The 12,082-nt window shown below is 54.7% G+C and overlaps 1 protein-coding gene across 3 annotated transcripts in view; it reads right to left on the bottom strand.

Moving 5' to 3' along the window:
* Positions 1–12,082, bottom strand: part of PTPRF (protein tyrosine phosphatase receptor type F) — an 84,256-nt gene that overhangs the window by 71,931 nt on the left and 243 nt on the right. For all 3 annotated transcript variants that reach the window (XM_090269279.1, XM_090269281.1, XM_090269280.1), the window contains exon 2: positions 5,470–5,546. The gene's annotated coding sequence lies outside the window, so the exon portion shown is untranslated. The remainder of the gene's footprint in view (positions 1–5,469; positions 5,547–12,082) is intronic.

Raw genomic sequence — 12,082 nt, 5'->3', positions numbered from 1 at the left:
TTCTCCTTCCCAGAATTTGAACACTAGTCTCAACGGAGACAGTCAAAGGTCATGAGATCAGAAGACAGCAGATGAGTCCAGGTGCTGGAACAGAGCAGGCAGGAATGTGAAGTAGAAAGGGGCTGAACACAAAGGGACAAGGGTGGGCGATGACCCTTGTCCCAGATCTTGCCAACAGCCTGAGACAGGAGCTGAGCAGCAAAAGCAAGGAAGCTGAAGGGGTATGGTGGGCATCCAGCCCCGTCCTCACCACACCTGGGGTCCTGCTCTGTGACCGCAGAGCGCAGGTGGCTGAGCTCAAACTCGGCGTGCAGGGCCTCCACGAGGATGCCAGTTTGGGATGGAGGCCACACATCACAGCGCCCTGTCTGGGCCTGGGTGTCAGGGCGCTACGGTGCAGTGGGCCAGCCAACAACAGAATTCAACGTCCCAGAAGACAGCAGGTGGCGAGACGCCCAGCCAGGCTGTCATGAAGATACAGTCCCGACACAACCGCCCTGTAGTCCCTGGTACAGATATCATGGCCCACAGCTCAGTGGTGTGTTGCCGAAGGACAGGGGGAGAGGCCTAGTACAGACATCATGGGGCCAGCAGTACAATCTTCAGAGAGGTTTAACCTCAGGTAGAGGCAGCTGGTGAGAACCCCATTAGTGCAGGTATCACAGGGGCTTAACCCCCAGGAACACACATCACGGGGGCTTATCTCCCTGGTATGAACATAAAGGGGATGAAGCTACACAGGACAGACATTATGGAGGTACCATTGCACAGCACAGTCCCCCTGGAATGTAACTCATCAATACGATAATCACAGAGGCTGAATTCCCTGTTGCTGCCTTGGTACACACAGCACTGGAGCGCCTACCCCAGCGCAGACGTCACAGAGATGTAGCTATTTAATCCAGACGTCAACACAGCGTAGACAGAGGGGCCAGACGTCATGGGAGTGTAGCTGCCTGATACACATTATAGAGGTATAACTCCCCAGGACTTTATAATAGAGGTGTAACCCCCTGTTACAGACATCATGGAGGTGTCAGTCCCTGGTTCCAATGTGATAGGGTTATATGTCCCCCATACAGCCATCATGGGACCATCCTGGATGAGGTTCTGATCATGGGCGTCCAAGAACCTGGGGGTAATCCCACCCTGATGTGACAAACACAAGTGGCTCTTACTTGGGATCTCAAGGAACCCCCTGTATATCAGGGCCTGGAGTGTTCATGACACTGTTTCAGAACCAGAAAGCAGAACAGACAAAGGTGGAGAAGTTGAAAAGGTATTTCCTCCCCAGAGAGGGACATGGCTGCCCAGAGAGAGGGAGACAGGGGAGCACACAGATGCGGACACATTCCCGGGGAATTACTCAGGCAACCACATAGCTGTCCGAGCCAGGGCCTCTCCCTCATCAGCTCCTGGCATGAGCAAGCTGCCCTCCCGCCCTGGACTCTGGGCACAGAGCCTGTCCCGTGTCAGGCAGTGCAGGCAGCTCCCGGCTCTCGGGCCCCCTTGTTGAGAGTCCAAGATCCCCAGGCCTGCCCCCACTCCAGAGTGCTCAGGGCTGCCTATGGGGAAAAGGCGGGAGAGGAGCAGGGAGGTGGGACGATGCTAGCCTTGCCAGGGTGGCAGAGAACCTCCTGAATCCGTTGCAACGGTGTTAAGAGAGAGCATCCACTTTCACCAGCACGGCTGGGTGAGTCTGGGCTTTAAAGCCTGAGATGAAAACAAGGCCCGCACACTTGCACACTCAGGCGCATCTCTGAACTGCACTGTGGACCATCCACTCTACGAAACTGACAGACATACTTGGGCAGGAAAACAACTCTACTGTATGACACTGTAGAATATAATTAATTATAATTTTCCTGCATTCAGAATGGTTTTAATATATCCTTTTTTTCTTTGCTATGTCAGTGTAAAGCTGTCAACTGCCCTTTCTTGGACAGAACCATCCTTTATTCTCAAATTTTGTCCTTGGTGTTAAAATGTCCTTTCTTGTATGAAATGATGGTGATAGCAGATAGCAGTTGTTTTTCCTTTTTTAAGTAATGTCCTTACTTGGCAAAATAAAAAACCCCATGTCTGGCCCCCAAGCACTTTTGGAAACTGTACTGGTTTGTGAAATCAAAGACCCTGGGAAGCGCTGCTCTGAGGGAAAGAGGAGGAGGAGCAGGCACTACACCAAGCCACAGGATTTAGAAACAATCGTCATGGAAATGCATGTTACACAGAGGTCATGTCACCCCCATGCAGCCTGACCTAACCACCCTTGTCAGCCATAGAATCCCACCCCCAGAAGCCAAGTGATGCCAGAGATTCGGGGGCAGGGGGTTCCCCTGGCTGGAGAACAGCTGGGATCATTCCGACCTCCTCATGAATATGCAAACACAGATTGATTTGTTTCCCTTGGGCACGTGTTATTATTCACAAATATTAATTAATCTCCAAATACCACCTGTTCCTCCAGCTTCCTCCCCGCCTCCTCCCCAGGCCAGGAACCCCATTTCCAGGAGGCCGGGACCCCCAAATGGACATCAGCAGAAGGAAAGGTACCCAGGGCCCCAAAGAGTGCTAAGCCAAGGGGAGAGGCTGGCGTTTGAGCAGGAGGAGCCTGAGGACAGAGAGAGTTGGAAGCCGTTCATCTTCTAATCAGTGGGCAGCTAACCGAGCCCTTTTGTCACGTCCCGGACAGTTCACTGCGTGGCACTGCAGCAGCGGCCACGGAGGCGGAAACAGGCTTGTTACACTTGGGAAAGGAAAACCAACACGTTTCCAACTCTCGCCAAACCAACCACCAGATTACAACGGGAATAAATCATGGGCTCAGCCTGGACCCCGGCTCTGGGGAAGGAGGCAGCCAAGGGCAGGCTGCCTTCCTCTGCCGCCTTCCTCTTCCAGAGCCTGTGAGCACAGCCAGGAACAGCCCGCCTGCCCTCCCACAGCTGGGCCCCCTACCCATTGGCAGCCCTCAGCTTCTGAGTCTCCCCTGAGAGTGAAGGGGAATGAGGAAGAGTCTCCCAGAGTCTCTAGGAGGAAGAGGAGGCACGGGTCCAGCACAGGCTTAGCTCTGGGGCAGACCAAAGGGACCAGCAGAAGCACCTGCCTACAGCTCTAACCCCCAACCACCAGCTCGCGGCCTCCCCACTCGGGGAAGGGGAGCCTCCCTTGGGGAATGCTCACCAACGTGGCTGCCTCCAGGCCTCTGCACTTGCTGCTCTCTCTGTTGTGAAGAATGCCTGTCTCCTGCCCCCAGCCACCTACTCACCCTTCAGAACTCGGCTCAAGTGGCCCATCACTGAAAATCTTCCCTGACTGGTCCTTCCCAGTTTTCCAGATTTGCACAGATCAGTCACGGCAACAAGAGGTGATATAGCCCAGTGGTTATCAATCCAGAGTGATTCTGTCCCCAACAGGACATCATACAATGTCTGGAGACATCTGTTAGCCCTGAGGACGGGGGTGGGGAGCAGGCGCCCCTGGCATCTACTGGGAAGAAACAAGGGATGCCGCTAGACATCCTGTAAGAGGCCAGCCCCCCACAACAAAGGATCATCTGGTCAGTGTCAACAGGACTGAGGCTGAGAAACCCTGCTGCAGACAGTAAGAACTTTTGCTATGGCCCAGGGACCGCCCTGGCCCCTGCCCCACAGCCCAGTCCCCTAGGAGCACCCTGGGCCCATACCCAAGGAAGCCTCAGCCTGACTTAACTCTTGTATTAGACGTCCCCAGGCCCCAGGATCTCAGAGCATTGCCCCTCGACCCCCGAGTCAGCCTTGCCTCCAGAATCTGAGCTTCACAGCACATCCCACCCCTTCACACAGGGTGGCCTCCTCGGAAGACAGGGGGCTGCACTTCCAGGCACCTTCTCTGGTAAGACTAGGCTTCTAGGTAGGTAATACGCATCACCTCAGAATGGACAGGTAAAGGGACATGAGGTATTCCCACACCCACTCTCCCCATCTGACCTCTCTAACCTGTGACAAGTCCCTTCCTGCTGCAGCTTCTGAATAACCTCAATGTCCCTCTTACCACACACACGACCTGGCCACCAGCAGATACCCAATCCGTGCTCATGTCCCTTCCGCCCAGGCCAGACCCTTTGCTTCCATGCCCTGGGCATTCAGCTGTCCTTGCAGAACTGTTCAGTGAGCCCTGCTGGGCCCTGAGCCAGAAGGCAGGGTGATGAGCAAGCTAGCCTTGGGCTCTGCCTTCCTCCCGCTCACAGAGGATGGCCCAACAGGAAGTCATCCTCCAATCCTGCTCCACCTCCAGGCCCCCATGCGAGGAACAGCCCCACTGTGCCAGCCTGTCCTCCATAAATTCTCTCCTTCCCTCATCCCATACATGCAGCTGGTCAGTAAGTTTGTTTTGTTTTAATTTTTTAAATATGTTTATTGATGAGAAAGAGAAAGAGAGAGGAACCCCAATGTGAGAGAGAAACATCAGTTGGTTGCCTCCCATATGTGCCCTGACTGGGAATGAAACCCCCAACCTCTTGGTGCACAGACAACGGCCAGGGCTGGCCAATAAGTTTGAATTTGCCCTACACCCCTCCCAATCACCATGTTAGTAAGACCTCATCACCGCTCATTTCTTAAGTAAGCTTCATGCCTTTGGTCACTCCCTTCTAGCCCATCCTGCATACAAATCAATGCTCCCTTTTAGCCCATGAAAATGCAAATCTGATCATGTCTCTCCAGCACACCTTGTTTGCTGCTTTATTCCACAGTAGACACACAATGTTTCATAAGTAGATAAAATTAGGGGAAATGTATAGATGAATGCAAAGACATTGCCCCTCTGCTTCAGAATCTTCAACGCCTCCACGGCACCCTCCGGAAAAAGCCTAGAGTCTTTAGCGTGACGCCCGAGTCCCATCATGCTGACTCCAACCCAACTCTCTAACCTCATTCCTTGCAACTCCAACACACCCACTTGTGCTTCTAGCAGAAAGAAAAGTGGGCCTCAAGGAAACGAGGAAGGGTGTGCCCCTGTGGGTACCCTACTCCTCCTACCATGACCAAGAGTTGATGAGAACAGTCTTTTCTATAGAAACACGGTGAATGGAAAAGCAGACAGATCCCAGGATGTCAACAGGAAGCCTATTTGACACCTACGGCATCTGACAAGCTGTGTATCAGTCCCCACCCACCTCCATCATCCATGCCGGTCAGAAACCTGGGCAGCATCCCTGACACCTCCCCTCCCTCATGCCCCACATTCAATCCTCCCCCATGTGCTGTCTACTCCGCCTCCCTAAATAGCACTCAAAGCCCTTCTCTCCACCTCCATCACCACCTCCCTGATCCAGGCCCACGCTATCTCTCAGCCACACGCACACTGGATCATGCCATGCCCCTAGTGACAACCCTATGGCTCTCCACCAGCCTGTGTCAAAATCCAAGCCACTCAGTCTGGCCCACAGGACCCCTCTGCGTCCCTGTCCCTGCACATGCTGGGCACACTCACCAGGTCTTCGCTTCCTCACACCAGTCACTCGTGGACAACCAGCACCGAAGGCAGGGCACTGGGGCCTCCGCTCCTTCCTGGAGAGAGAGGAAAGGATGAGAACATCAGGCATTTCATCACAGCGGAATATGTACCGACGCAGAAAGGCATTCAACGGTTGCTATTTATGCAAATTGTGGAACTGTTTGCAAAGGATAATTCCCATTTAATGAAAATGCCCCCCTCTTCACTCACTTATTCAATACTCTTGAGCACCTACTATGTGCCAGGCTTTCTTCTAGCCACCCAGCAAATAGCTGTGAATATCCCAGGCCAAGTTTCTGGCCTCAGCAGTAAAACTGTGTCCAAACTCCTCAACATTACCCTCCAACCAGAGGAGCAGTTGGCACTGCTCATCCCTGCAGCCCCGCTGGCCATGTTCTTCTCCCTCTCACCAGCCAGTTGCAAGAACATCCTCTTTGATCATCACATATGCCACATTTCTGCCAGTCTTCCAGTCTCTGCCTCTGCCTGGAACTCACTAGTTTTGTGTGTCTGGCCAATTACCACTCAGATCTCGGAGCCAACAGTACTTTCTCACATGATGTCCTAGACTCCAAGCTGGACCCTGCCTTGGAGCAGTCACCACAAATGTGATGATTGATTTATTTACACATTTGCTGAGTGGTCACTGAGTCACACCCTTAAGCTGGATGCATGCCTGGCTTAGCTTCATATCCCTAGCACCCAACAGACAACTGACACATAGTAGGTGCTCCGTCAAGGTTTGCTGACTGAGTGGATGAATGGATGAATGAGGTCACAGAAAACAAGCCAGTCTGAAAGCGCCACACCAGTGTACATGCAGCCTTCAAAGAAGCTTCAGAAGCAATATTTATTTTTGACTTTCTGCTTCTCTATAATTTTTAAAATAAAGGTGTGCCCTGGATGCCTCCTCTGCTGGCACTCATACAGCAACAGAGCCTGGCCCCTTCCTTCTAGACTCATTACTGAGCCCCCAGCAAGGTGGGCACCGTCCTGGGTGGGGGCAGGGGGCAGACACGCCCACTCCACCTCCTCACCACAGCTCAGAGACTTGGCACTGCTGGTGCCCACAAGACGAAGGCTACAGCTCGCAGCAGGCTTCTCCTCAGCCTCCCGCCCCCATATGCACATCGATCCCCGCCCCACACGGCAATGCCATCAGATTGGAGTTCAGGAAGCACCCTGCGGGCCCAGGCCAGCTTCCTGTGCCTGCGAATCACTTGAGACTGACACCTTTGCCAACATGGGGGATGCCCTCACTGAGTAAAGACTCACCAGCCCAGTACCATCCATGCTGACCCTGTGGCTCTCACCCTCTCCTGTCCCTATCACCCCCCCAAAAAGACCCCAAGAACTAGCAGCCCTGGGACTCACTCAGGATGGCTTCCCTCTCCCAGACCATTGAGTTTCTCCACAAAGTTCCCTGTGGCCACACTCCTAGCACACAGGCTGCCAGGCAGGTCTGGCCAGACCAACCAGCTTCTGTGTCCCACACTCAAAGGCCCATTTGTCTGGGGACGCTGGCACGGCCTCAGAGTGCCAGATGTGAGGCTGTTGGATCTACCGTTGCTCATGGACCCCTGAGGCAGAGAGAGAGAGTCCCAGGCAGAGAACAGGGAGGGTTACCCCATGCCAGCAGGCAATACTGCGATGCCCATGGCCACAACGGGAGCACTGGGCCTGGTGTCTGGAGACTGGACCGAAACTGAGCAGGAGCCATGCCTGGGAAGAGGTATGTACCCCAATGGCCTGGAGAACAGATAAAACAGGCATTTGGGAATACCCCAGAGCACACAGAATTGCATCAGGGAAGGATTCTAGAACAGCACCTGGAACTACACCAGTTCGCGATCAAACTGGCCCCCACACCACCTAGACAGTCAGAATCACCCCTCGACTTCACCAGAACCACTCTACACTCACCCTGGGACAAGCCAAGAACAATCATAACTGCTGGATATACCCAGAAGACCAACTAGAAAGCTACTCAGAAAAAACTTGACTGGGACCAGAAACAGGTTAGAAATCTCTGCTTGCCTCAGAAACGCCTCAGAAAGGGCGAGGTTGGCAGCCAGGGCCAAGATCAGGTACAAAGGCCTCCGCACCAACCGGGGGCTGGCCCCCAGCAGGGCTCTCTGTCCCCTGCTCGGCCTGCAGGCTGGCCTGGCAGCAGGACCAGGAACAAGCTGAACTCTAGCAGAGCACAGTTGCCCCTCTGGAGCAGCCTGCAGGCAGCCTCTGTGGCTGCACCAGGAACAGTCCCCAGACACAGCCGCTAAAACACTGCCGAGGAGTGAAAACCATTGTTCTCAGACCTGGAGGTTGGAGACACACAAACTCCTGGTGCACCTGAGCCTCAGAGGCAGACGGGGAAATAAAGAACCTCACTAGAGGGGGAAACAGGCAACTGAACACGTTGAGGCTGCCCCTTCTGAGAAACCCCTCCACCCACTCGGAACCAGGTCACTTTCCCAGGGCTTCTTCCTCTAATCTTTTCGTACCAGCTCAGAGGTCAACAATACGTGAGCAACACACACAATCCCATAAAAAGGATGAGGGGCAAGGGCTGGGCACTCCCTTTGTTGGGCTCCCCCAACTTGTTAGCCTAAGCTCAGAATTCCAGCTACTTTAGGTGAGCAGGTGCCCCTCACCCTAACAAGGTAGAATTTCAAGCCCCCCTCATTCTGATGGGGGTGGGTCTGCACCACCCATACTGATGTTGATTACAATAACAATTGCTCACACTGACACCACCATGCTTACTAGGTGCCAGGCCCTGTCCTAAGCGCTTTCAGCATGTTAACTTCAATGCTCCCAATGACCCTATAAGGCACAGAATTTTATCACACACATTTGACACATGAGAAAACAGATTCAGAAATGTTAAGCAACTTGCTCAAAGTCACACGGCTGTTAAGTGGAGTTGAACCCCAGCAGTTAGAAACCAGAGCCTGTGCTCTTAACCACTGAGACTGTCTCCCCTTGGTGAGCACATCTCTACACTCATTAACTGTCATCCTTTCTCTGGCCCAGACCAGAGATGTTCACACCCAACCTCCAGCTGTACGTCCCCCCCCCAGCCTCACACGCTGCATCTCAAAAGCAATGTGTCCAACCATGAGCTCATTACCTGCCTCCCACATCTACCTCTCCTCCCAAGTCCCTAGCTCTGTGAAGGCCCCACTCCGTCACTTCCAGGAACCTGGACCCCTTCCTCTTCCTCATCCCACATCCAAGAAATCATCCTGTCCTAATAAATGTGCCCTCTAAGGTGGCTCCACGCTACTGCCCTGTCCAAGCCACCGTCCTCACTCACCTGACTTGCCTGAACGAACCCTCCTCCTCACTGGGCACGTTGGCTCCATCCACTTCCCACAGCCACAGAAACAAATCTGATAACATACTCCACACGTCCCACCCCAAGCTTTAATCCTTTGGGTCTCCCTTCTGTGTTCTCAGAGTCAAGTCCTAGCTACTTAGAAGGGCATTCAAAGCCCTCTGTGATCTGTATCTCTGAATACTCCACAAGTGACAGACCTCTAATCCTTCACTCATATTATCATTCTTTTTTCCTAACTAGAGCACCCTTTTTTCAACTGAAAAACTCCTATTCATCTCTCAAAACCCAATTTAGATAGCCCCTTCTTGGTCTCCTCTGGAACTTATCTCACTCTGACCTCTGAATTCTCCTCTGCATTACCATGTTGAATATCCCCAGCTTCTACCTTAGTTTAGAATTAGAGCTGCTTTAGGTGAGCTGATGCTGAGCTCAACCTCCGTAACTAAGGGGCGGTGGGTGGCCTCTTCTACACAGCTGTTAGTCCCACAGGAAGCAAGGCAGCCTGGCTGAAAGTTGCCAATCCAGAGTTTGGCACACAGTTGGCAATCAATAAGAGGTTCCTGAATTGCTCTGCATTCCCATGATGCAATCTGTTCCCCCAGGGACCATGAGCTTCTCAAGGGCAAGGCCCTGGCTGCACGCTTGGTCCAAGCACACAGCAGTGTCAGTCACACGAGAAGAGATACCACTGCTGCTGATACACTACCACACAGCTCCCTTGGATTCTCACAACCGCCTTGGTACCTGACCAGGGTTGGATTAGTTGTCCCATTTCACAGGGGGTAAAACTGAGCCTTGGGGAGGAAGGGAGCTCCTTAAGATCTCAGGCTGGAAAGTGGAAGAGCTATACTGTGTGTCACAGCCTCTGTGGAGGAGGCCCAGGTCCCACCGCTCCCGGATGGAGGGCTCTCAATAATGCACTCCCAGTTAGGGTGATAGGAGAGCGTGGGGAGTGGGGAGCACAGGTTGCCAGGGCCAGCGTTTTGTTGCATACCAGTACAATTTCCAAGAAAAGTTTTAGCCAGTCTCCTCTTACTATAGCCCCCTGCCCATACTGCTTCCCCAGCACTCAGATCCAGCCTCCCCTCTCCAAAGTCCCCATACAACACCCACCCTGACAGGGTGTACAAAGCTGAACAGACAGGTCAGGAGCTGCAGCAGGGAGAAAGACAGGAGGAAGAAAGGGACTATTAAAACAACTTCCTCATTTAAGGAAAGAAAAGAGGGAAGGGGAAGAGCAGTGGAAAAGAAAGCACAACTATAGAGGCATTTCAGATCATAAGGAGGACACTGAGCAAGCAAAAGTGTGCAAGAGAAGTGTGCACAAGAATGAATGCACAACACTGTGAGTGTGCACACACCCCTTCCTGGGTGAGCAGAGCATTGCTTCGGGTGCACAAGCACAGAGTGGTGCATAGCCTGCAAGCACAGCAGATTTTGATCTCTGGCTGCCATGGAGGCCGAAGTGGGCAACTGTCTGGGCAGGAAGGCCAGTAGTTGTACGAGTGGGGGCGGGGGGGGAGAGTAAACTGAGTGTGGGAATGAGGGGGTGTGAGTGTGTGGCCTGTACCTGGGGCTGCAGATGTGGGGGGCTGTGCTTGGGGAGTTACACCCGCTCCTTGAAGCCCTAGGCTCATTCATATAGTCAGTGAAAAACCAGGGTTTTCTTGCTCCCTGAAGCAAGAGCCAAGCATAGAATTTCCCAAGATTTCCTGTCATAACCATCCTCTGGATCTCACCAGATCCCTGCTGCCTCCCAAAGGATCCCTGGGCAGATCCTCTCCTTTCTTAGGGGATTCCTCACCAACAAAGACCCCTGGGGAGCACCACCTGGGCTCCTCTTCCAGGCCTCTCACCCCAATGCACTTCCTGGATTCTCTGGCCAGATCCTGCACCAGGTCACTCTGGATCCCTGCCCTTCTCTGTTCAGGAGCCAAAGTAGAGTCTTTATCACCAACAGTCAGCAGTCCAGCCTCCCAGGCTCTGCCTCGCTGTGCCCACGGGAGTCCAGAGGATTCCCCTCACACTGGCAGCCTCCCTTCCGTTTCACAGCTCACACCGGGACAGGGCTCCCACCCCACCTGCAACCTGTTCCAACTCTGAGTGGGGGGATGTTGAAATAGGGAGAAAGGCAAACCCCTCCCCCACACTGGGTGGCAGAACCAGAGGGGCAGCATTCCAGAGAAATGGGGAGGGGGCCTAGCAGAGGGGTGTTGAGACTCGGGTCAGTGGGAGACAGAGACACGAAGAGACCAGTGAGAGAGACGACAGAGAGCCCCGGGGAAGGGAGACTCAAGAGATGTGGGCGGTGACCACAGAGAGAGCCTAGTAGAGGAGAGAGCAGAGACCTGGGCAGAGAAAGCAGAGAGAGACCCTGAGATTGCGGGTGGGGGTGGGAGGGGTTCCGAGGCAGTGACACATGGAGACAGAGATACAGAGACATTGAAGGGCAGAGATAAGAGACCGAGATACAGCGGGAAAGAGATTAAGAAGCTGAGACAAACGTGGGCACCGCGATGGGGACCAGGGCACACCAGGACGGGACGGGACGGGACTCGGGGCGGCGACAGAGTGAACTTTCCGGAGCGGGTCCGAGTGGACATGTCCTCCCGGGACAGGTCGCTCCAGGGCCATCATGGTCGTTTCACCGGGGTGGGTGTGGGTATATCGCGCCCCAGGCCCTCACCAGCCTACACTGGCGATTGAGGTGGGGTGAGGATTCCAAACTCGCGCCCGGCGCACCCGGGACCGCACGTGCGCCGGGGCCGCGAATGAGACTGGGGCGCGTCGGCTGCGGATCCCCTGCCGGCTGGGAGGGGGCGCCGGTGCGGCGGGGGCGGGGGCGCGGCCTGGACCCGCCCGGGGCTGGGGTGGTGGTGGGTGGGAGGTAGGGGGCCGCCCCCGGAGCGCGTCGGCGCTAGTGGAGGGGGGGAGATGGGGCTGTGCCGAGGAGGGGGTGCACCAATGCAAAAGGGAAACTTTACACTGGGAGGGGGGGCGCGGGCTGCGGCTCAGGTGCGGCGGGGAGGCCGGTCTAGGTGGGGGAGGGCGGCGAGGGACCGGCTAGCCAGCGGCGGTGGGGGGCGCGTCTGCCGTGGGGTGAGCGCGGGGAGGAGCCGCCGGGTTTGTGGGGAGGGGGTTGCTAAGCTGAGCCTGCGGGCGCGGCAGGTGGGGGCGCGGCCTGGCCTCAGTGGCGCCCCCAGCCCCCCGGGACCACCCCCAGTTCCGTTGGGTAGACGCGGGAAGAGG

This window comes from Furipterus horrens, unplaced genomic scaffold, assembly GCF_987537825.1.
Source record: "Furipterus horrens unplaced genomic scaffold, mFurHor1.1.pri manual_scaffold_3, whole genome shotgun sequence".
Taxonomy (NCBI): domain Eukaryota; kingdom Metazoa; phylum Chordata; class Mammalia; order Chiroptera; family Furipteridae; genus Furipterus; species Furipterus horrens.
The sequence above is the reverse complement of the archived record's forward strand: the minus strand, read 5'-3'. Positions and strand labels throughout refer to the sequence as shown.